General features: G+C 39.2%; 1 long non-coding RNA gene across 1 annotated transcript; it reads left to right on the top strand.

Moving 5' to 3' along the window:
* The first annotated feature begins 6,792 nt into the window (after positions 1 to 6,792).
* On the top strand, positions 6,793 to 20,617 carry LOC126236909 (uncharacterized). Its single transcript, XR_007545005.1, has 4 exons — positions 6,793 to 6,882; positions 12,099 to 12,307; positions 20,115 to 20,343; positions 20,460 to 20,617. It is a non-coding gene; the product is annotated as an uncharacterized LOC126236909 (long non-coding RNA).
* The last annotated feature ends 1,666 nt before the right edge of the window (positions 20,618 to 22,283 follow it).

Below are 22,283 nucleotides of genomic sequence, written 5' to 3'. Positions count from 1 at the left end.
CAGCAATCCCTCCAACTCCAGTTCACCCCCTAATATAACCAATGGCTCCTCAATTGAAATCCTTCTGAAACTCAGGTAACAGTTATATGATGAGCCACCTGCTGCTTCCACCTCAATCTCCAATCAAACATTTATGATTACCCTATGCAAAGAACTAATACACAAAAATATCTTAGACTACTCTTTGATAGTTAACTAACATAGAAACCCCAGCTACTATATGCCTCCGAATCCATGATGTTTTTCTACAAACTTTCATCCCCACAAGCAGGGGGTTGTCTTACATTCACTGCATATGATGTGGAATTTTTCTTTTCATAACTGAAAAGAGCGTTGAGCTTCCATTAAGCTATAACTTCACTCTCTGCCACACATAAGCCTTTAACCTTGAACATAAGCACGCACTTTGAGCGTTGTTGTCTTATAGCAGGAAGAGTTTGTTGAAATAAATTTTTTATCAGTTGTTTGACTTTGGATATCCCACTTCTACACTGCATAGTAAAGTGCGTAATGGATCGTGCCGTGCAACCATGTGGTTCAACATTGAATTTTTCAACAGTATTCAGACATTAATATGATGCAAATTTCAAAATCATGGTTATTCAGCAAGCAGAAGCAACAAACAATTGTGTGGCATCGAGAAAGTATGGAGCCACAGAAGCAAATGTTTGAAGGTGGCGAGAGGACAAAGGACATCTGAAAAATTCAAAATTGATGAGAAAAGCTTTCTGTGGCCCGCAGAGTGAGAGTTACAAAAATATTGAAATGGAAATAGTGGCATTTCTGTATGAGAAATGTAAAGATGAAACAGCAGTTTACCATGATGTCATGCAAAATAAAGCACATGAATTGGCTCAAGAGCATAGTGTTCAATTTAAAGCCAGCTCTGGGTGGTGTACAAGGATGATGTGATGCAATGGAGTTGTGCGGTGTGATGTTGAACATCCCTTGCTCAGCATTGTATGTGGAGAAATTGGTCAAGTATCAGTGACATGTTGTAAGATTGAGAAAGGAACATACTTACTCTTAGGGCCAATCAGAAATGATGACAAGATACCTGTTTACTTCAACATGTGATCCAGTACAACACTTGAAACAAATGGTGCCAAAAGTGTATTGGTTTGCACTAAAGACAATGAGAAACTGCGAATCATTGTAATGTTGCATGTGCTTGCCAATGGAACGAAGATGTGACCCTATGTCATCCTCAATCATAAAACTATACCATACCTGGTGACACATTTCTTTGGATGGAAAAGGATGGATGACCAATGAGTTGGTTATAGATTATTTCCATACAGTCTGGAGTAAGAGGCCAGGTGCTCTTCTAAAAAATGATGGGATGCTGATCCTTCATGCTGGCGTCTGACAGCAGCAGTGAAAGAAGCAATCCTGAAATTAAACACACATCATTCCAGGACGCATGACTTCTCAACTGCAAGTGTTAGGTGTGGTGGCAAATAAGCCATTCAAAGGCCATCTGAAGCAGGTATACAGCAATTTGTTACTTCATGCCCTGACTCCTTCCAGGAAGCTGATGTAGCCTTATCTTTAACTGCACAGAATCCAGACTACATGGCCGTGCAGATCAATGGCATCAGTTGTGAATGGCTTGAATAAATTCTGTGTAACAAGTGCATTAGATGGGACTGAAGGTGATCTACTATGAGAGGATATGCAAGATAACCAGACAATGGACCATTACAGTGAGGAGGAGTAAAAGGCATCTGTAGCTGACTAAGGGAGTACTTTTATTGTCTCCTTAAGTTACTTGTAATAAGGTAACCATCTGTAAGTTTTCAAAATAAACCACATATATGTATACATTCTGCAATTACTTGTCGAACAATGGGAGGTCATATTTTATTCGCAGTCATCTTGCATTTGGAGATATGCAGTACTAACTATCCAACAGAATGCCCATTTTGTTGTTGTTGTTGTTGTTGCTTTTGTGGTCTTATGTTCAAAGTCTGGTTTGATGCAGCTTCTGTTACGAAACTGACAATTCCTTGATACTCAAGATATTTCCTATCAACTTATCCCTTTTTTAGTCAAGCTGTGCCATAAATTTTTTTCCAATTCAATACAGTACCTCCTAGTCTGTTGCCTGATCTACCCATATAATCTTCAGCATTCTTTTATAGTACAACATTTCAAAAGCTTCTACTCTCTCTTCTTGCCTGAACTGATTACTGTCCAAATTTCACTTCTGTACAAGGCTACACTCCATACGAATATCTTCAGGAAAGAATTCCTAACTCTTAAATTTATGTTCAATATTAACAAATTTCTCTCTTTCAGAAATTCTTTTCTAGTTACTTCCACTCTGCACTTTATATCCTCTCTACTTGTGTCATCATCAATTATTTTGCTGCTCAAATACAGCTCAATTACGGCTTCCATTTCATGTCCTTTGACTCTGTGGCAGCCTTGCACCACACAGCTGTCTTAGCAATTCTGTACATCCCTTATCACTACAGTGATTTGCTAAGGCAATGAGTGTCTTCCCTCGTGTGTTTACTCCTGTCCCAAGCTGTCGAACCTGTCGTGTGACCAGATACCTGCAGTCTATGGTCGCTGCCTACTGGCACAGAACAACAGCTCAGTCCCTAGTGAAGCTCCTGCTGACCTAGCCTGACTTTTAAGCCATTCTCTCACAGCATGTACCAAAGAGAGTGCTGTCTGTGTGTTGAATGGGGAAGGCACCAAATCTATCTGAGTTTGACTGCAGACAGATTATGAAGGTGTTTGAAGAGTGCTGATGTGAGTGTCTTCAACATGGGGCGAAACCAAGGTGAAACCAAGTCCAGAGGTCTTGAGATTGGGCAGCCACCCCTCATTACAGATGTTGGACATCAAAAGGCAGGGCAGATTGGTATAAAACAGGACAGGTGGCAAACTGTGGTGGAACTAACATCATACTTCAAATCTGGGCAGAGTACACGTGTGTCTGAACACGCAGTGCACCATATGTTCCTAATGGTGGGCCTCTGCAGCCGATGACCCATGTATGTGTCAAGTGTTAATACCACGACATCAGCAACTATGACTGAAATGGGCACGTGACCATCGGCTCTGGACGTTGGCACATTGGCAATGTGTTGCATAGTCTGATGAATCCTGATACCTTCCTTATCATGCTAATGGGAGGGCATGAATCCGCTGTCTTCCAGAGGGACAGCTCCTTGATACCTGTACTGTGGGCTGGAGACAAGCTAGCAGTTGCTCCATTATGCTCTGTACCATTCACATGGACATCCATGAGTACAGTGGAGCTCGTGCAGGGCACCATGATGGCCAAGGAGTATTGTACACTGGTTTCAGACCGCGTACACCCGTTCAAGACGATCATATTTCCTGACAGCAGTGGCATTTTTCAACAAAATAATGTGCCATATCACAAGGCCAGGAGTGAGATGGAGTGGTTCAAGAAATACAGTGGCAAGTCCCAACTGATGTGCAGGTCCCCCAACCCGCCAGATCTGAGATGGATTGAAGGTGGCATCAGAGCTCATTGCCCCTCTCCTTGGAATTCTCAGAAATTTGGTGACCCACCAATGCCTTACTGTTTCCATGCCACAACATGTCGCTTCTGTTAACCGTCCCAAAGATGGACATATTGGCTACCAGGCAGGTGGTCATAAAGCTCTGGCTGATCAGTGTATATACCTATCTAACGGTTTTATGGACTACTTGTATGCATGTTTTCATCTTGCTGGAAAATGTATTTTTCAATGATGGTGAGCAGCTTCAAAAACTTCCCTCTTCCATTCATATGAAATTACAAAATGAATCCTGATCTCAAAAACTATGTGGAGTGCGTTACTTCAGAATGATGGTAGTCAGTACAACATCAAGCATATGGATATTATGCATGAGGAAATTGACTTTAGACACTATACTTTAACTATATACAATTTAAAACTGAAAATGAGATAGAGAGTCAATTGAGTTAAAAAGCAACTTCTACTAGTAACCTAAAGTGTTAGTGATGATTAAATTATGCACTGAACAAAATTCTACTGGTTGGCTTCCTCTGTCATTCCTTTCTCCCAGTCCATGTTGTCCTAATATTTTTCCTTCCCTTCCTTTTCCTGCTACTGAACTCCAGTCACCCAGAACGCCCATAACAGACTACAACTACTAACTTTCAAAACATGATGATAGTATCTCTTAACACCCTCAACGCTCTGATCCAACATATCCTTTGGAATGTCAATGTCGCTTTGGGATCTGTTCCTCCAAAGTTCTATCACACCCTCCAAATTCTTGAACAACATGAACTGTGCCTAGCTTTCTGCATGTTTCACCTCATCTATTAATAACGTGTGCCAGTTCATCAAATTCACCTCCACTATCAACAGTGAACACTTTCCCGTATGCTACACATGCCATGTGCTCAACTTCGAAAACCTAATAATTTCCTCTGTAATTTCCAATACTAAGATGCTGTCATGACTATACCAACATATTCCACCAATCATACATATACACTCTCTCCATCTCCTCTTCCAGCACAATTTCAACTGATACCCACTCCAAGACAATGAAAACTGGTCTGACATTAATCCGTCTCATCTAATATGAAATATCCATCACTCACGTGTGGATCCAAGGGAGAGTAGTGGGGGATCATGACCCCCTTAAAAAACAATTTGCTAAAAGTCTTTATATTTTCACATACATCAATTTCTGACCTTTTTAGCCAGATAATGATAAAGAATGACAAAGAGGGTCTCGAAAATGGCAATATTTTCTATTTTTCTGTTGCTTGTTTGAAGACAGACTGGTGGACTGACCAGCTGTAGAAACCATTTCAGTCAATTAAAGGTGCCTATTCACAAGCTGAGCATGTGTGATGCCTATAACACACTTGCTATGTTCATGAGAAAAAGAAAACTGAGCAAAGTAAGAAAAGGAAAGACATTCCACTGGGAAAAACATAACTGAACATTTGGACTTTCCTGAAAGTAGGTGGAAATGACTGAATGAATCCATTTTCCCCCATTTACACATGTACATGGCCTTAGCCTAGGATGTGTAATATTCACAGTGCTAAGGGAAGTTCTAACAACAGTGAGTGCACAGTTGGACTTTATGTTGTGTAAATTATGAAGTCATCAAAGCTGTGAAAGTCTGTTGCTGTTATAGTTCTTATATCAATTGCATGCCATGTTTCCCATATTTTGCAACATGTATTTTTCAAGTGCTGTTATTTCTCTAAACCGCCATGTCTTTGACATTAAGCTGTTATCAGTGTGGTCACCTTGCGTTTGAAGACAGGTTTGATACAGCTCTCCATGCTAGTCTAACCTGTGCAAGCCTCTTCAGCTCTGTAAACTACTGCAATCTTCATCCATATGAACCTTCTTACTGGTCTCCCTCTACAATTCTTAACCCCTCCCTCACCTCCCACACACACACACACACACAAACACTTTTCTCCATTACCAAATGGACAGTTCCTTGATGTCTCACAATATGTTCTATAAATGAATACGTTCTTTCAGTCAGTGGCCGGCCGTTGTGACCGAGCGGTTCTAGGCACTACAGTCTGGAACCGCGCGACCACTACGGTCGCAGGTTCGAATCCTGCCTCGGGCATGGATGTGTGTGATGTCCAAAGGTTAGTTAGGTTTAAGTAGTTCTAGGGGACTGATGACCTCAGAAGTTAAGTCCCATAGTGCTCAGAGCCATTTTTCAGTCAGTGTAATTTACATTCCAATTTGATTTAATACCTCCTCAATAGTTATTTGATCTACCTACAAATCTTCCGCATTCTTCTGTAGTACCACAATCCAAAAGATTCTACTCTCTTCTTGTCTAAATTGTTATTGTGCACATTTCAGTTCTGTACAAGGCTGTACTGAAGTATTAAGCAGTGATTTACACAAATCATTGCTATTATTATTATTATATTAAAAATTATATATTACCATTATTATCAAAATCTTAGCATATGTGGCACATTAAAACTGGGGATAATGGAAAGTTGTATTTTAGTCTCATCCTACTTTCCTCAAACAGACACACCAACAATGAAACATATATTGAAAATCATCCAAAAATACTAACAAACTGTGAACTTCCTATGAAGTGAATAGTGGATTCACACTGTATCACCATCCCTCCCCAGATCTAAGCTTCCCTATTTCCCACAGTTCCCTTTTCTTTGCTCTACATCAACACGGCACTTCCTCAGTCCTAGTCAATCCATCGAATATTTCGCTACCACCAAGCTTTTCACATATTACATTTGTCCCCATTACCACAACCCATTGGTGGGTCCAAGACTCCATAAAATCAACATTTCCCTGTCTTATCTTATTCCTTCATAGTGAAGATGTCTCCTACCCAGTTCAGTGTTACCTTCAACATCTTCACTATCATCACTGTATTTCAAAACACCTGTGGCTGATAAAAGGGTTATTGTTTCACAGCTGTGATACACACTATAAAAGATCTTTCACTTGGGTGACCCAAGAGGCCTCTGGTAAGGGTGATACATTCTACAGAAATCTTACAATTGTGTCACCTCTGGCATCCCTCTCAGCTTGGTGCCCCAAGCACTGTTGGGCCTCAAACCAGGCCTGTCTACCACTTACCCTCCATAGTTTCTGCTCTCTCTCCCTCTCTCTCTTACTAATTGTAAGCATAAGGGTCTTAGCACTAGTTAATCAATATGGAAACAAATATTCTTATTTATGATAAAACTTAGTCTTTATTCCAAATTCCACTGAGGAATTTGAACAGCAAAATAGCAATATTTAATATAATAAATTATCACTCTGCAGCAAAGTGTGGGTTGATTTGAAACTTCCTGGTGGATTAAAAAAGTGTACAGCACCAAGACTCGAACCTGGGATATTTTCTGAGGCAAGTGTAAGTGTCGTGTGAGTTGTTCTTGTAAAATATTTTATTATCTTTTATCTCGTGAAAGACAACCATGAAAGTTGTTATTTTTGTGACACATAACAATCAGGGACAAAATAGCCATGAAACTAAAACAGTATCCCAGATATTAGACCTCATCAGTAATAATTTGGTTTTATATAATTTTATAAGACATTAATTATACCTGTTAAGAATTCAATTCATTTACATTTCTCTACAATATACAGTGATATCATTTAAGATTGTCCTCAAATATTATCAAAATATCTTTTTTGGTCTTTAAATATGTCTGCTTGTGAGATGTCTGCTTGTGTCTGTATATGTGTGGATGGATATGTGTGTGTGTGTGTGTGCGAGTGTATACCCGTCCTTTTTTCCCCCTAAGGTAAGTCTTTCCGCTCCCGGGATTGGAATGACTCCTTACCCTCTCCCCTAAAACCCTATCCTTTCGTCTTTCCCTCTCCTTCCCTCTTTCCTGATGAGGCAACAGTTTGTTGCGAAAGCTTGAATTTTGTGTGTGTGTTTGTGTTTGTTTGTGTGTCTATCGACCTGCCAGCGCTTTCGTTCGGTAAGTCACATCATCTTTGTTTTTAGATATATCTTTTAAGACAGATATTTGACCAAACTTTTACTGCTGCATGCAATATTGCAGTTCTAAAAAGTGGAAGGTATTTTCTTTATTCTATGTTCAGTAAAGGTGGGAACAGAAAGAGCATCTGGCTACCATCTCTGATTAGTTAGTTAGTTATTTTCATGTTCCATTGACAATTTGCACAATAATAATCTTGTGAAATTCAGATCAACATACCAACCCTATGAAGATAACGGGATAAGGCAGGAAAAATAATAAAAGAAAATGATGTTCAGTGAAGGCCCTGAAATTTGACCAGAGCTTGGTAACCGATGTCTAAAGTTCTGTTTGCCAACTATTCATGATCACTTACATTCGGTGTTGGTGGATACCAGCACTGAAACAAAATGTAGTTTATTCTGTGGTAGGGAGTAGTAAAGCTGCTACGACACTCTTCCTGCCTATCGTACACAGAGTTGGTAGCTGATGCTACACATTTCTGTTAATGAGTGACACAGGGAAGGAATGATTCTTGAATGTTCGCTAGAAGTAAGTGTAAGAATGGCAGTACAGATTCCATATCAGTTTTTAAAGGCAGCATTCAGTGACACCAATAATTATCTGCCTAGCATCATTCAGTTTTGTAATGAACCTTCTTCCAGGAGTTGAAGATAGTATTCCCACTTGGTTGGAAATTTATTCGTTGCACATTTATGAAACAAACAAATCCAAAAGCATCATGTGACATTCACTAGCCACTGTTAGCTACTACAATACTACATACAGTATTGTTACTGTTTTACACTGATATGACAAAAGTCATGAGATACCACCCAAATATCATGTCAGACCTCTTTTGCCCAGAGTAGTGCGATAACGCAACCTATCATGTACTCGACAAGTCGTTGGAAGTCCCTTGTAGAAACACTGAGCTTTGCTACCTCTACAGCCATCCATAATTGCAAAAGGTGTTGCTGGTGCAAGATTTCGAGCATGAACTGGCCCCTCAATTATATCCCATAAATGTTTCATGGGATTCATCTTGGGCAATCGGGATGATTAAATCATTTGCTCAAATTCTCCAGAATGTTCTTGAAACCAGTTGCTAACAACTGTGGCATAGCTCACTTTCATCCACAAAAATTCCATCGTTGAATGGTTTTAAATGGCCTCCAAGTAGCCGAAAATAATCATTTCCATTCAATGATTGGTTCAGTGGGACCACAGGACCCAGTCCAATCCATGTAAACGCAGCTCCCGCTATTATGCAGCCACAACTAGCTTGCACAGTTCCTTGTTGACAACTGGGATCCATGGCTTTGTAGGGTATGTGCCTCACTGGAATCCCACCATCAGCTCTTACCAACTGAAATCGAAACTCATCTGACCAGGCGTGTGAGGTAAAGCCTGAAATTTGGTATTCTCAGTGCACTCTTGAAGTCTTATGCGTCTATCTCCAACAACCATTCCGTGTTCAAAGTCTGTTAATTCCCGTTGTGTGGCTGGAATCACATCGGACACCTTTCCACGTGAATCACCTGATGTGAGTGCTAATGACATCTCCGCCCATGCATTGCTCTTTTAAACCTTGTGTACGCGATAGTACCACCATCTGTAGATGTGCATATCGCTGTCTCATGACTTCAGCCAACTCATTACAAGTGAAGGATGTAATCAGTGGCCGGACATAAGGTACCATCGGCCCAGATTGATCCCTGGACTACGGGCTTCCATCAATGTAAACAGTACGTGTCTTTGTAAGGGTCTCTAACGTGCGCATGTGATGTTGTCTGAATAAAGTGTTTCCATACTGTTGAAATCTTAATAATTATTATACTACAAAAAATATGTGCACTGTTTTTCACGAGTTTAAATTTCAATAAGCAGAATTAATTGTCAGTATGAGACCGATCCTCTTATTTTCATGTAATAGGCTTTCAATGATAGTTTTCAAACGGAAAACTGGTTATTTATCATTAGAAGGAATTCACTGCAGCACAGCGAATGGTGATAGTGTCATAGACACTTCCACTCAGTGCGCGTCGCCTGCCATAGAGGCGGGTTCATTACATTTAATAATTCAGAAAAAATTATGGAGAAACTGGACTGTTTTGTGTATTCGGGAATGTTCCATATTACATGGGCTATAAACGATGTGGTGATTTTGAAAAAAATCGTTTCAAAAATAATATTAACAAAAATATATTTTGAAGCCATTTTGACTATTTTTCGACCATGACTGTCTCAAGAAATATGTTAAGTTTTTTTTTAATTACCGCTACCATTCACAAACTTTGTCAACTATTGTATTACTTATTTATTTAGCGACATGTTTCTAGGTAAACCTCATCTTCAGGCTAAATATAATATCAAAATAATACCATGCTGATGTTACAGTCTTTTCGTAAATGCTGGGGTCATCTCTTTTTCTTTTGGCGAGGCAGTCTCGTAGTGATCCGCTGGGGTGCTTCCATTTCCGTGCCTTTCCTGGTCACTGTTCACAAATTGTGACTAACATAGCAGTAACTTGGAAACACGATCACAAACAGTTCTGTAGTGCAGTGGACATAGCAGTGACTTGGAAACTGCTATGTTAGTGTCAATTTGTGAACAGTGACCAGGAGAGGCACGGAAATGGATGCACCCCAGCGCATCACTACGAGACTGTCACGCCAGAAGAAAAAAAGTTGACCCCAGCATTTACGAAAAGACCATGTAACATCAGTATGGCCTTATTTTAAAGTTTTTTTGCAATGCCATTTAGCCTGAAGATAAGGTTTACCTCGAAACATGTCGCTAAATAAACAATACAATAGTTAACAAAGTTTGTGACTGGTAGCGGTAATTTAAAAAAAAAACATTTACATAAAAAACCTTTACAAATTATATTTTGCTTTGTTTCCCGCAGTCAGTTTACGAGAAAAACCTGTAAACAGCAACGGCACGAATTCAGAGTCTTTCTCCGACATTTACCGATCAGAACAGGATGGCAGGGCGTTTAAAACACCATAGGCTGCAACTGTTTCCTTAATCATTAACTTACAGATTTCACACCCTCTGCCTGCTAACGCTGACCTGAGGTACGTGATTTGCTATTGCTGCACGATTCTAGTGGTAACTCGATGGCGGTCTTTCCAACCCATTATTTGAGATTGGTAAGCTACGGTTTATAACATACTGGTACAGAAGTAAGACGCGCGCACTACTGGTCAACATAAACGATATCTAGTAAGTTCATTCATGTGCTTCAGTTTCTTGCTAAAGTACTGCTCATCGTATGATTGTTCAGAATAATGTACAAAACCGATGATCATATAACGCACACCACAATGCCAACGTTAAAACACGATCACTGCAAAAGTCGTTTCAAGCTATCCCGCCTGTCTGAAGTAACACATTTAACAGAACTGATTTTTACCTCGTATTAAAAAAAGCAAAAAATCACTTTTCAATAGGTATAACATGCATAAACGTACTAGGTCATGCATACAGTAACCTAACAGAACATTTCGGCGTTGTCTCCGTTCTTTCTTACAACGCGCATGGAAAGTTTCCGGACCCTAGTAGTAACAGTAAATCTCTTGCCTCAGGACAGAATAAGCTGGCCGAACGTGTGAAGCCGTGTATTCATGAGCAGTACAAGGAAACAATATGTTTAATCTTAAATGCCTGCCATCCTGATCCTGATTGGTAATGATGGAAGAAGTCTCTAAATTCACGTCGCTGCCGTTCATAAGGTTTGCTGTTAAAACTGACTGAGAAAAACAAACCAAAACAGTTTCATAATTTTGTGATTCTTGTTTTTCACACAATTTCTTTCGACGTCACATCACATGCAGCCTATGTATTGCCGAGATTTTTTTCACTACACAAAACACGATTCTTTCTGATTTATTAAATATAATAAACCCATAGAGGTCCGGACAGAGTGGCAATATCCACGTGATGCTTTTATCATCTGCAGAACCCACTGCCGCTGAAGCTCTGCTGATAAGTTCTAAATTTTATTCCATACGATCTGTTTACAGTACAAATAAGAGGTCTATCCAGTCAATAGTCGTGTCATAACTGTAGAAAAATACAATTACGGGAGCAGGTTTAGTTACTTATGTGTCATTTCCTAGTTGTATTATAATAAATCGCACCAAAACGGGTTTTCCATAGGTTTTTAGTGCCCTGGTAGCAAAAAACATTATATCGTCAGAGAATTTAACTTTAATACAAATATACTGTATACAACGTTTGCCAACACGTGTCAGCTCCATAAAGAAAATAAAAATATTGTACGTTACCGGTATGGGTTTAAGAGCTACATATGTCAACCATATACTTCCTAACGTCAGACATCGTTAGGTGAGACACCAAAATAATTTTAAGATGCTGTACATAGTTTATTCTAGCCAATTTCGTAAAAAAAAATAGAGTGGAATACATAGAACTCTAAAGCATACCTTGTTCTTCGGCTGCCATTTCGTTTATAGGACAAGAAAATAAGACAATTGTTGCCCAGCAACACAGCGTTGCGCCGATATCAACAGCAGCATCTTTGGTTAGCAAGCGATAAACTCATTAAAATGCGCGTGATACTTAGAAACTAGAAAAGAAAGAATAATTTCTATTTTGATCTATATAGGACTATAGTGGATATTCAAGTATGGCTGGCGAAGATTTGGGAGAGGAAGGCCAAGATGATTTATCCGAAAATCATGGGCTACTGCTGCCATAGCTGTACAGGCCACAGAACAAGAAAAAAGAGAATCGCAACTCCCGTGTTAAAAGTGGGAAACACAGACTGACAGCAGCGCCTCAAGTGGTACGGAGATGAACTAAAATACTTACGTTGTAAGTTTTTATTTTAATTCTATTTCCTTATTTTTCTGGGCGTGCTATGTAATTATTTTGGCTGGCATCATAACAAAATAATTGAAACACAGCTATAGCACACTGTACTACAGTAGAGAGAAACCTATTCAGTAATATTTTCAGTGTATTTTTGACGTTTGCGTCTGACAGACAAGAAAACATGATAGGAGCAGCGACTGTCAGGCGCAAACGTCAAAAATAGACTGTTAAATTGACATGGTTATATTGTTATCTATCAACATGTAAAAGCTCCAGCATGTTTTATGGTTCATAAGAACTAGATGCAACACTTGAAACTGAGACTAAGTAAGAAACAAGCTTGTAGTGTAAATAATTGAAGCAAAAGAAAAATTACATTGTAGCAGCTAAACTGGACTACAAATATTCCTGAATAATGTCATAATTTTTACGCCATACAAGCTGCTGGATCAATGGAGAAAAAAAGCCTATTATCAAGAGAACAAGCAGCAGTTAATGAGGTTCAATTAAGAAACATTTATCACAATATTAATTAATGAAGAATTCTAAAATTTGTCACAACTATGCTTCAGGACTATAAGTTCTGAGTAACTGCGCAGCCAACTTGCACTACTGACCATTAATTTCTTAAAAAGGTTCCTACATCTTCAACACAAAAAAAAGAAAACATCAATATCAAGTACGAAAAGCAGGAAAGGTGGATAAAAACAGTGAAATGAAAACAAAACTTGCTTTTATTTCTCAAGCTTACAAGAAAACTTTTCTTTTAACTGTTATAATGCTTTAAACCGTTTACTGAATTTGTTTTTAACAATATCAAGTCTTTTATTACTGATGGTGTGTTTCCAATCTTTCACATACTTGTAAAGCAATAGAGGTACACATTGTCTTAAAATATACTGTATAGAAAAATGGGACATGCAAAATGTTATTTCCTCTGGGAACTTAAACAGTGAATAGAATGTATTCTCCAATTGTTCCTGGTGTCCACATTTATCTAAGCATGCATACGACTGACTATGAACATTTACTACAAAGGACATTAAGCTGTCACTAGCATACAATAATTTTGGGTTTAAAGCATCATATTCTTTGAAACTTGAAAATAAATGATGCTCTGTGGGTGTTGGTGAGAACAGAGTTGTTTTACAGTCACTACAGTTGGTTTCAGGTGTTACACCCATCTTTTGTAGAATGTAATCAGCTACATATGCTAGTGCTTGTCTGTCATTTCTTACATAACCCCCGTCACTACCAGCAGCAGCTTCATTATCAGCAAGGGCACAATATGAAGCACTTTGATCCATAATGGAATGGTGTGTTGTGGAGTAAAGAAAGTTGTCATCACAGTCATCATTAGCTCCCAAAAATTGCCTTAAATTGCTTAATGGCATGCATCTATCATCCTCACAATTGCCTAATGAATTTATAGGTTATTGACTATAACTGTTTCCAACGCTGCTTTGAACTGAAAGCAAGTTGGGTTGGTGTTTGCAACACCATGCTGCCTCACACAACAAAATACATTCTCCACTGTGTCTTGATTGAAAGCCCTTAAGCTTAAAAAATTAAAGCCATTTATTTTAATCTGTTCCAAATGAACATCAGTGATCTTATTGTAGTTTGCAACCCACTTATGAAACTGAACATATTTGTCTTATCTCTCCCTGTGCCTAGTTCCAGCACTTTCCAATTTTCCATTTCTTTTAACAGACTATACCAAATTTCAGTATGTGGGGACTCTGCAGAGATGGCACACTTATAAGACTTGCCATATTGTGGATAACAATAGGAACTGTTCAGTGAATCAAATAAACAATCCATCTTTTCAACAAATTCTACAGTGTATATTGCCTCAGCAGGTAAGATATTAAATGCCACATAAGTTTCAATAACTGCAGCAACTGTATGACTAAGCTGGGTTGCAGCTACCTTGACTTTCATTTTGGTAAAAGAATCCTTTAATTCAAAATGATTCCTATTTAGTTTTGGCAATGTCTCAAACACCTTCTGCTGATCCAGAAGAAAAACCCTGTGAATATATTCAAAAATGGTCTCTTTTTTAAACCCAAACTGTATTTTATTTCCTAGCAGAGTATTTCTAGTATTTTTTAATAGATGTGGAATATCATAAATGACTGCAATAGGTTCATCCCTGACTACAAAATGAAATGGAGTGGACTCAGTAGATTTCTCACAGCAGAGTTCCTTCAGTGCTCTCTGGTTGGTTGCATCCTGGTCACAAACTGTACAAATTACCTTTAGCCCTATTTCTTGCAATTGCCTTATGACATAGGTAATAAGACTTTTTAAAGTGATACTTGAAACTGAGTTGTGAATGAAATAATAAGCAACAACCTGCTTCCAGATTTAATGTATGCCTCTTACCCAGTGTGCGATTTGCAGGGGGGATGGGGGGGAATTCCCTCCCTCTGCATCAGACCATCCCCTCCTCTGGTTTTAGTTTATGTATCCCAACCTGGGATGTTTATTTCCCACACACTGGAGTAAAACTTTACATATAATGTAAATTTGTGGAGCCGAACACTGGAAGTTTTTAATAAGTCTTACTATTAACACTATTAATATGTTTCAGTTTTCTATCATCAGAATAAGTAAAACTGTTCACAAATGTGCTTCTACGTTTTGAATTCCCCTCGTATATCTGTACCCGAATGTAGATGATTTTGTAAATAAGCTTTACCAATAACGTACTTTTAAAGATATAACAAGGGATGGCTTTTCTGATAATTCATACGTGTCAATAGTGAGTTTCGGCATTAACATCTATTTATAAATAGCTGTTTAATTATGCATAACACCATGGTCCAAGCTAGTAACATATATAATTCTACTAACCCCCTAAGACATCCCCCCCCCCCAACTGGTACAAGCACACATCGCACCCTGCTCTAACCATGACAACTAATGCATGATTTTCATGAACATTTGACCTCCCTAAATGCCCTAAATCTTGAAACCCTGAAATTTCTTGTTTGGTTGCATTATAATACAACCCTCTTTCTAAAGACATTTCATCAAACAACCAAGCACAATATTTGTCACTGTTGTTCATTACTTCAACTTCTGCTTTCATTAGATTCATGACCGAAGTATTCAATCCTGGTTCAAAAGGTATAGAAGACAACAGGCATTTCAGATACCTCATAGAAGGAAGATAAAAATGAACTGACAAATATTTGTATAGGCGGGGACTTCGTTTGTATAAGGATAAAGCAAATACTTTGCGGGTGTCCATCACCTTGCATTTGCTGATCGATGAGCATTTCATAATTGGCTGTATATGAAATTTTTGGCAACAGAGTTTAAATTAGATTCTATGGAAGAGAAAGTACTGCTGTCATATAAATCTTTTAAGTGCTTTCAGTTCTGGTTTTTCATCATGTAGCTTTGCTTTCAGTTTTGATAGCCTTGTTAGAGTATTCCTATGAATCTTGTACATTATTGATTCTGTTGGAGTTAAGTCTGCTTTTGAAACCCCTGTACCTAAAACCCCACTTTCCTCATTACAAAATGTTTCAGGTAAGAAGGTATACTCACTATCTGCAGATTCATTTTGAGGGGAGATAAAAAATTTAAGAGGTGCATCACTCAATTAATTACTCTGCTCAGCACAACTAGTCCTAGGTGATTCTCTAACGCCAGTTTCACCTCTTGTTTTGGCATCTGTATAATAAAGATTTTCCATGGTACCACTAGTGCTTGGTAAGTCTAATTCACTATTAATACCAGTTTCACCTGATCCACTTCTGGTACAAACACCTACATGAGAACTACTTGTCACAGCACAACTAAGGCTTTGTAGTTCATTAACTCCAGTTTCACTTCTGGTATTAGCGGCTGTAAAATGAACAGTTTCCATAGCATCACTAGTGCTTGGTAGGCCCAATTCACTATTAACAACAGTGTCACCTGATTCACTACCGATTTTGGCAATTTCACAAGGAACACCTCACACATGCTTTGGAAACACACTCCTGTTTAGCCTATGCCTACTTTTATTCATAAAATCTTCTTCGAAAAAATGATCTTCACAAACAAAATAAGAAGCACAGCTCACATCTGGTGACAGTTTACAAACACTCTTCCACTTTAGAAGCAACTCTTGAGGTTGTTTTGGAAACCTGTAGAAATGCTTGTTGCAAATTTCCTCCATTGAACCCACATAATAGCCAGATGAACAGCTGGGGATCTTGCAGGAGTATTTCAACGTCAATCTGCTGTGTTGAATATTCTGAAAATAACATGTCTTCATTAAATAAAACTACTACAGACATATCAAAGTTATTTAAATAAACAAACAGAAACCACACTGCTTAATTCACGATAGAAGAGAATACATTTCATTTATAGGCTACGAGACTATTTAATGAAAAATTAAATGTCTTACCTTACAATTAATTGTGGACATTTTTCAGCAGGAAATCTCTTCAATTCCACGGTGAGCTTTATGAATTTAAAGTAAAAAATCTGTTTATAATGAAGATGGGTAGTATGTAAATATGAAACAAATACAAAGACGACTGTAACCGAGGACCACAGACTTCTGTGCAGAGCAAGACGATAGAATATTTCAAAACAACCACCATTGGAGTTCAGGCAGCTCTCATTGGTCAATTGCAGCTTCGTTTGACCCCTAGCGCCTCTAGTGGTCTGGAATGGAACTACGTGGCTTGTTGCCTCTTCGCCCACATAGCTTTTACCCCTGTAGCACACGCCTTGCAGGAGGAAGACCTGAATAGGGGTATCCAAGATACAGTAACTTCAAGAAAAAGATACGCAGAGACGAAAAAAATGACGTCACATGAGCGCATGGTGTCAGCTGCTACACACATCTCTGGTTATCAGGTAAGACATCATGTGCTGAAGTAAATATTATGGTCGGAATAAATTTTCGAGAGATGGTAGACGACTTAGAGATATCGGCAAAAGGACAATGAATGAAAGACATTGGGAAACCGGCAAGTGAAAATTCCAGCGAAGACTCTTGAAAAGGCAATGACAGGAAAGCCTGTACACCGACCAGTTTCGCTTGGGAGCAAAACAACAATGAGAACACGAAGGAGCGATCACATTCAATTCCGACAGATCAACAGACATCTCAAAATACACTCCTGGAAATTGAAATAAGAACACCGTGAATTCATTGTCCCAGGAAGGGGAAACTTTATTGACACATTCCTGGGGTCAGATACATCACATGATCACACTGACAGAACCACAGGCACATAGACACAGGCAACAGAGCATGCACAATGTCGGCACTAGTACAGTGTATATCCACCTTTCGCAGCAATGCAGGCTGCTATTCTCCCATGGAGACGATCATAGAGATGCTGGATGTAGTCCTGTGGAACGGCTTGCCATGCCATTTCCACCTGGCGCCTCAGTTGGACCAGCGTTCGTGCTGGACGTGCAGACCGCGTGAGACGACGCTTCATCCAGTCCCAAACATGCTCAATGGGGGACAGATCCGGAGATCTTGCTGGCCAGGGTAGTTGACTTACACCTTCTAGAGCACGTTGGGTGGCACGGGATACATGCGGACGTGCATTGTCCTGTTGGAACAGCAAGTTCCCTTGCCGGTCTAGGAATGGTAGAACGATGGGTTCGATGACGGTTTGGATGTACCGTGCACTATTCAGTGTCCCCTCGACGATCACCAGTGGTGTACGGCCACTGTAGGAGATCGCTCCCCACACCATGATGCCGGGTGTTGGCCCTGTGTACCTAGGTCGTATGCAGTCCTGATTGTGGTGCTCACCTGCACGGCGCCAAACACGCATACGACCATCATTGGCACCAAGGCAGAAGCGACTCTCATCGCTGAAGACGACACGTCTCCATTCGTCCCTCCATTCACGCCTGTCGCGACACCACTGGAGGCGGGCTGCACGATGTTGGGGCGTGAGCGGAAGACGGCCTAACGGTGTGCGGGACCGTAGCCCAGCTTCATGGAGACAGTTGCGAATGGTCCTCGTCGATACCCCAGGAGCAACAGTGTCCCTAATTTGCTGGGAAGTGGCGGTGCGGTCCCCTACGGCACTGCGTAGGATCCTACGGTCTTGGCGTGCATCCGTGCGTCGCTGCGGTCCGGTCCCAGGTCGACGGGCACGTGCACCTTCCGCCGACCACTGGCGACAACATCGATGTACTGTGGAGACCTCACGCCCCACGTGTTGAGCAATTCGGCGGTACGTCCACCCGGCCTCCCGCATGCCCACTATACGCCCTCGCTAAAAGTCCGTCAACTGCACATACGGTTCACGTCCACGCTGTCGCGGCATGCTACCAGTGTTAAAGACTGCGATGGAGCTCCGTATGCCACGGCAAACTGGCTGACACTGACGGCGGCGGTGCACAAATGCTGCGCAGCTAGCGCCATTCGACGGCCAACACCGCGGGTCCTCGTGTGTCCGCTGTGTCGTGCGTGTGATCATTGCTTGTACAGCCCTCTCGCAGTGTCCGGAGCAAGTATGGTGGGTCTGACACACCGGTGTCAATGTGTTCTTTTTTCCATTTCCAGGAGTGTAGTTATAAGAAGATAACTGGGACAACAGAGCCTATGTAGTGTAGAAATGGTTGTGGGTAAACAAATTTATACAAATGTATCGGTTATGATATCTGATATTGTGAATGTGTCTGCTATTGACAAGAACCGAAAAAAATAGCTTACAAGAAGTGAGGCAGGAAACCAGTTAGTAAACCAAAAAGTTTAGAAAAATTGGGATGCATGCATTCTCACACATATGGTGAAAAAATAAGGTGTATTCAGGGACGGTGATCACCTAATGCGTGGAGATATTGGCTTAATTGTTAGTGAATTTAAAGTTAGAAATGTTGTCAAAACCACAATTGAATTGTTCTGGCAAGATCAAACCTGTGTACGTAAATTTGAAGATCAGGAATGATTGGCATTTGTATACATTTAATTTAGTTTTCTTTCCATAGACCATATTTTACAGTGATATTAGACATACCATATTTACGGTTTTATACAGACTAAAACAAATTTCTTATAAATATTTCATTGACTATAAAAACAATTTTTTGTAATAATGTTTTTCAAATAATGAGTAATAATACACAGTAATGACATGCCAGTATACTAATTTATGCAATGATTTAAGTTAAGCAACAGTCTTGAATACATAAGGGAAATCTACAAGTTATATGTTTTTGCTATGCTGCTGAAAATACTAATTCCTTTTGACAAAAAGGAAACTAAATATTGTAGATAATATATGTTGAACATACTGCAGAAAATATTTACATATTTATAAGTAGTGAAAACTCATTTAAATCGTATTTGCACGAATGCACTTAGTGTATATTTTCTCTTCTGTGTTTTCAGCACTGTACTTTATTTTCCGATTTCCTTCTTCCAAGAAGTTTGTTTCCATATGAAAAAGAAAGTGTTTTACTTCATCTCCAATTTCACATTTGCATTCGTCCTTAGGATTTGGCTGCAAATATTTCTTCACCTTATAGCAACATCTGTTGATCAGATGTTCCTTCAGTTTTATTTTGAAGGTGCCTAGCTCCTTTATGCTCTTTGTGCTTGGCAGCAGTCTGTTATAAAATAAGCTTCCTGTGTTTGCATGGTCTGTATCTATCATTTTCAATATTTTCCTACGAAATGGTAATTTTCTCTAGTTCTTTTGTTGTGACCATGAAAATCCCTGTTTAGAGGTGCTGTACAATTTACCGTTAAAAGAAATATTGTCTGTTACATGTACAATTCGGTAAAGTTAATGTTTCAAATTCTTTGAATTTGTTTTTGCAGGATTCCCATGGTGTTAGTTTTGTTATGAATCTGATGGCTTTGTTTTGAAGTTTTAAGATTCTCTGAATGTGTACATCTGCTGCTCCTCCCCATGCTGTACACAGGTGCTCATAGAACGAGGTTTTCTGTAGAACTGTACATACTTTCTGTGAGACAATGTTTCAAATGCCTGCGCTGCCAATACAAAGAGAGGCAAGATGTGATGGAGAGCACACATCATAGACATGCTGTAAGTAGGCTGTTTATGTTTTCTTATTGGCAACGTTACGTAGCGCTCTGTATGAAAATCACTGGCTGTGCTGTGTGCAGTCTGTGGCTAGTTTGCATTGTTGTCTGCCATTGTAGTTTTGGGCAGCGGCAGCTGGATGTGAACAGCGCGTAGCGTTGCGCAGTTGGAGGTGAGCCACCAGCAGTGGTGGATGTGGGGAGAGAGATGGCGGAGTTGTGAAATTTGTAAGACTGGATGTCATGAACTGCTATGTATATTATGATTTTTCAACACTATTAAGGTAAATACATTGTTTGTTCTCTACTAAAATCTTTCATTTCCTAACTATGCCTATCAGTAGTTAGTGCCTTCAGTAGTTTGAATCTTTTATTTAGCTGGCAGTAGTGGCGCTCGCTGTTTTGCAGTAGTTCGAGTAACGAAGATTTTTGGTGAGGTAAGTAATTTGTGAAAGGTATAGGTTAATGTTAGTCAGGGCCATTCTTTTGTAGGGATTTTTGAAAGTCAGATTGCGTTGCGCTAAAAATATTGTGTGTCAGGTTAAGCACAGTCTTGAATAATTGTTCTAAGGGGACGTTTCATATAGTATGCTTTGTCAGACCTAGAATCTGTTAATATGCAACAATGTTTGAAGTTAAATATCCAGTCAAGAACCAAGAGAACTTATTTAAACATAAATTACGAATACATTGTTATTGTGAACAGACGACACAGTGTTATTGTGTGTGTACATTCTTGCTTGTTAGTTGCTCGATTACGTAACGACTATAAGGCTTACATACTTAGAACATATACTGCTAATGAGATTTTAATGCAACATTTTGGTTTACTTGAAGATACATTCTGGATTTAAAGTACTTTCTGTGAGATACCAGATGACACAGTGGTTAGTTTATGTGACAACTACACGGTTTTATCACGACACTACTAATGACACAATTTACAATGTTGCTTTTGCGGTGTTTCTGTTTTATATCTGCACAGTTTTTCTGAATTATTCTGGAAAGTAAAACATGTTTTAGTAGTAACTTTTGTGGTATAGCTGCAATGAGACAGCCTTTTCCGTAGCACAAGAATACGTTACAGCACAGTACTTTCTTCATCACGGCAATAAGCGTAATAACTAAGATATCTATACGCAAAGCATTTCACTTTTGTTTATAATGAGGTAAGTACATTGACTTCTACAGAACTTAGCTTTTGGAGGACGATAACTACGACACTTCCACAGAGATTATCTTACAACAAGACACACAGTTTAGCGCTACAGTACACGTATTTGAGTGATTAATTTTGTACTTAAAACATTTATTTTTAAAAATATTTAAAGTACAATGATACAAAGGTTTTCCGTAATACATTTCATTCCATTGCTGTAATCTGTAACACCTGAGGGTATAATTACATTAATCCTCAGGGGGGTACATGCTTACTTTGTGTACCATGTGTGTGGCAAGCACAAGGAGCCCTAGCTAATATGGTATTTGCTTATACAACTTTACACATCAGTACCATATTTCTCCAACACAAAATACACAGCTACCTGATTAATTAACAGAGAAACAAACATTTTTTTTCTACATCAGTGACAGATGTTTACGCAATTACACAGGTGGATAATTTCACACTTATGAAATTGTATTTTGTCTGCACTGTGTGAACTGTTCATATTTTTTTTCGGAACCATTGTGATACTATGAGAGGTTTGAATGATGTATTTGGTAAGGGAGCATGATTTTTAAAGTACATTTGAGGTAGATGACACTATTGAAATGAGCAGAGAATTTTCTTTAGGTTTTGATATTATTGGAGGAAGCTACGACGATTTTGAGATTTGACTGAGGTGTTATGATGTTATTATTATGATGACTATGTGTATTTTGCTGTTGAGGTATGTTTATGATCAATAAGCTGATACTATATGAGGAATTTGATTATGCTAT

Source organism: Schistocerca nitens, chromosome 2 (genome assembly GCF_023898315.1).
Source record: "Schistocerca nitens isolate TAMUIC-IGC-003100 chromosome 2, iqSchNite1.1, whole genome shotgun sequence".
In the NCBI taxonomy this organism is placed as follows: Eukaryota; Metazoa; Arthropoda; class Insecta; order Orthoptera; family Acrididae; genus Schistocerca; species Schistocerca nitens.
The sequence above is the reverse complement of the archived record's forward strand: the minus strand, read 5'-3'. Positions and strand labels throughout refer to the sequence as shown.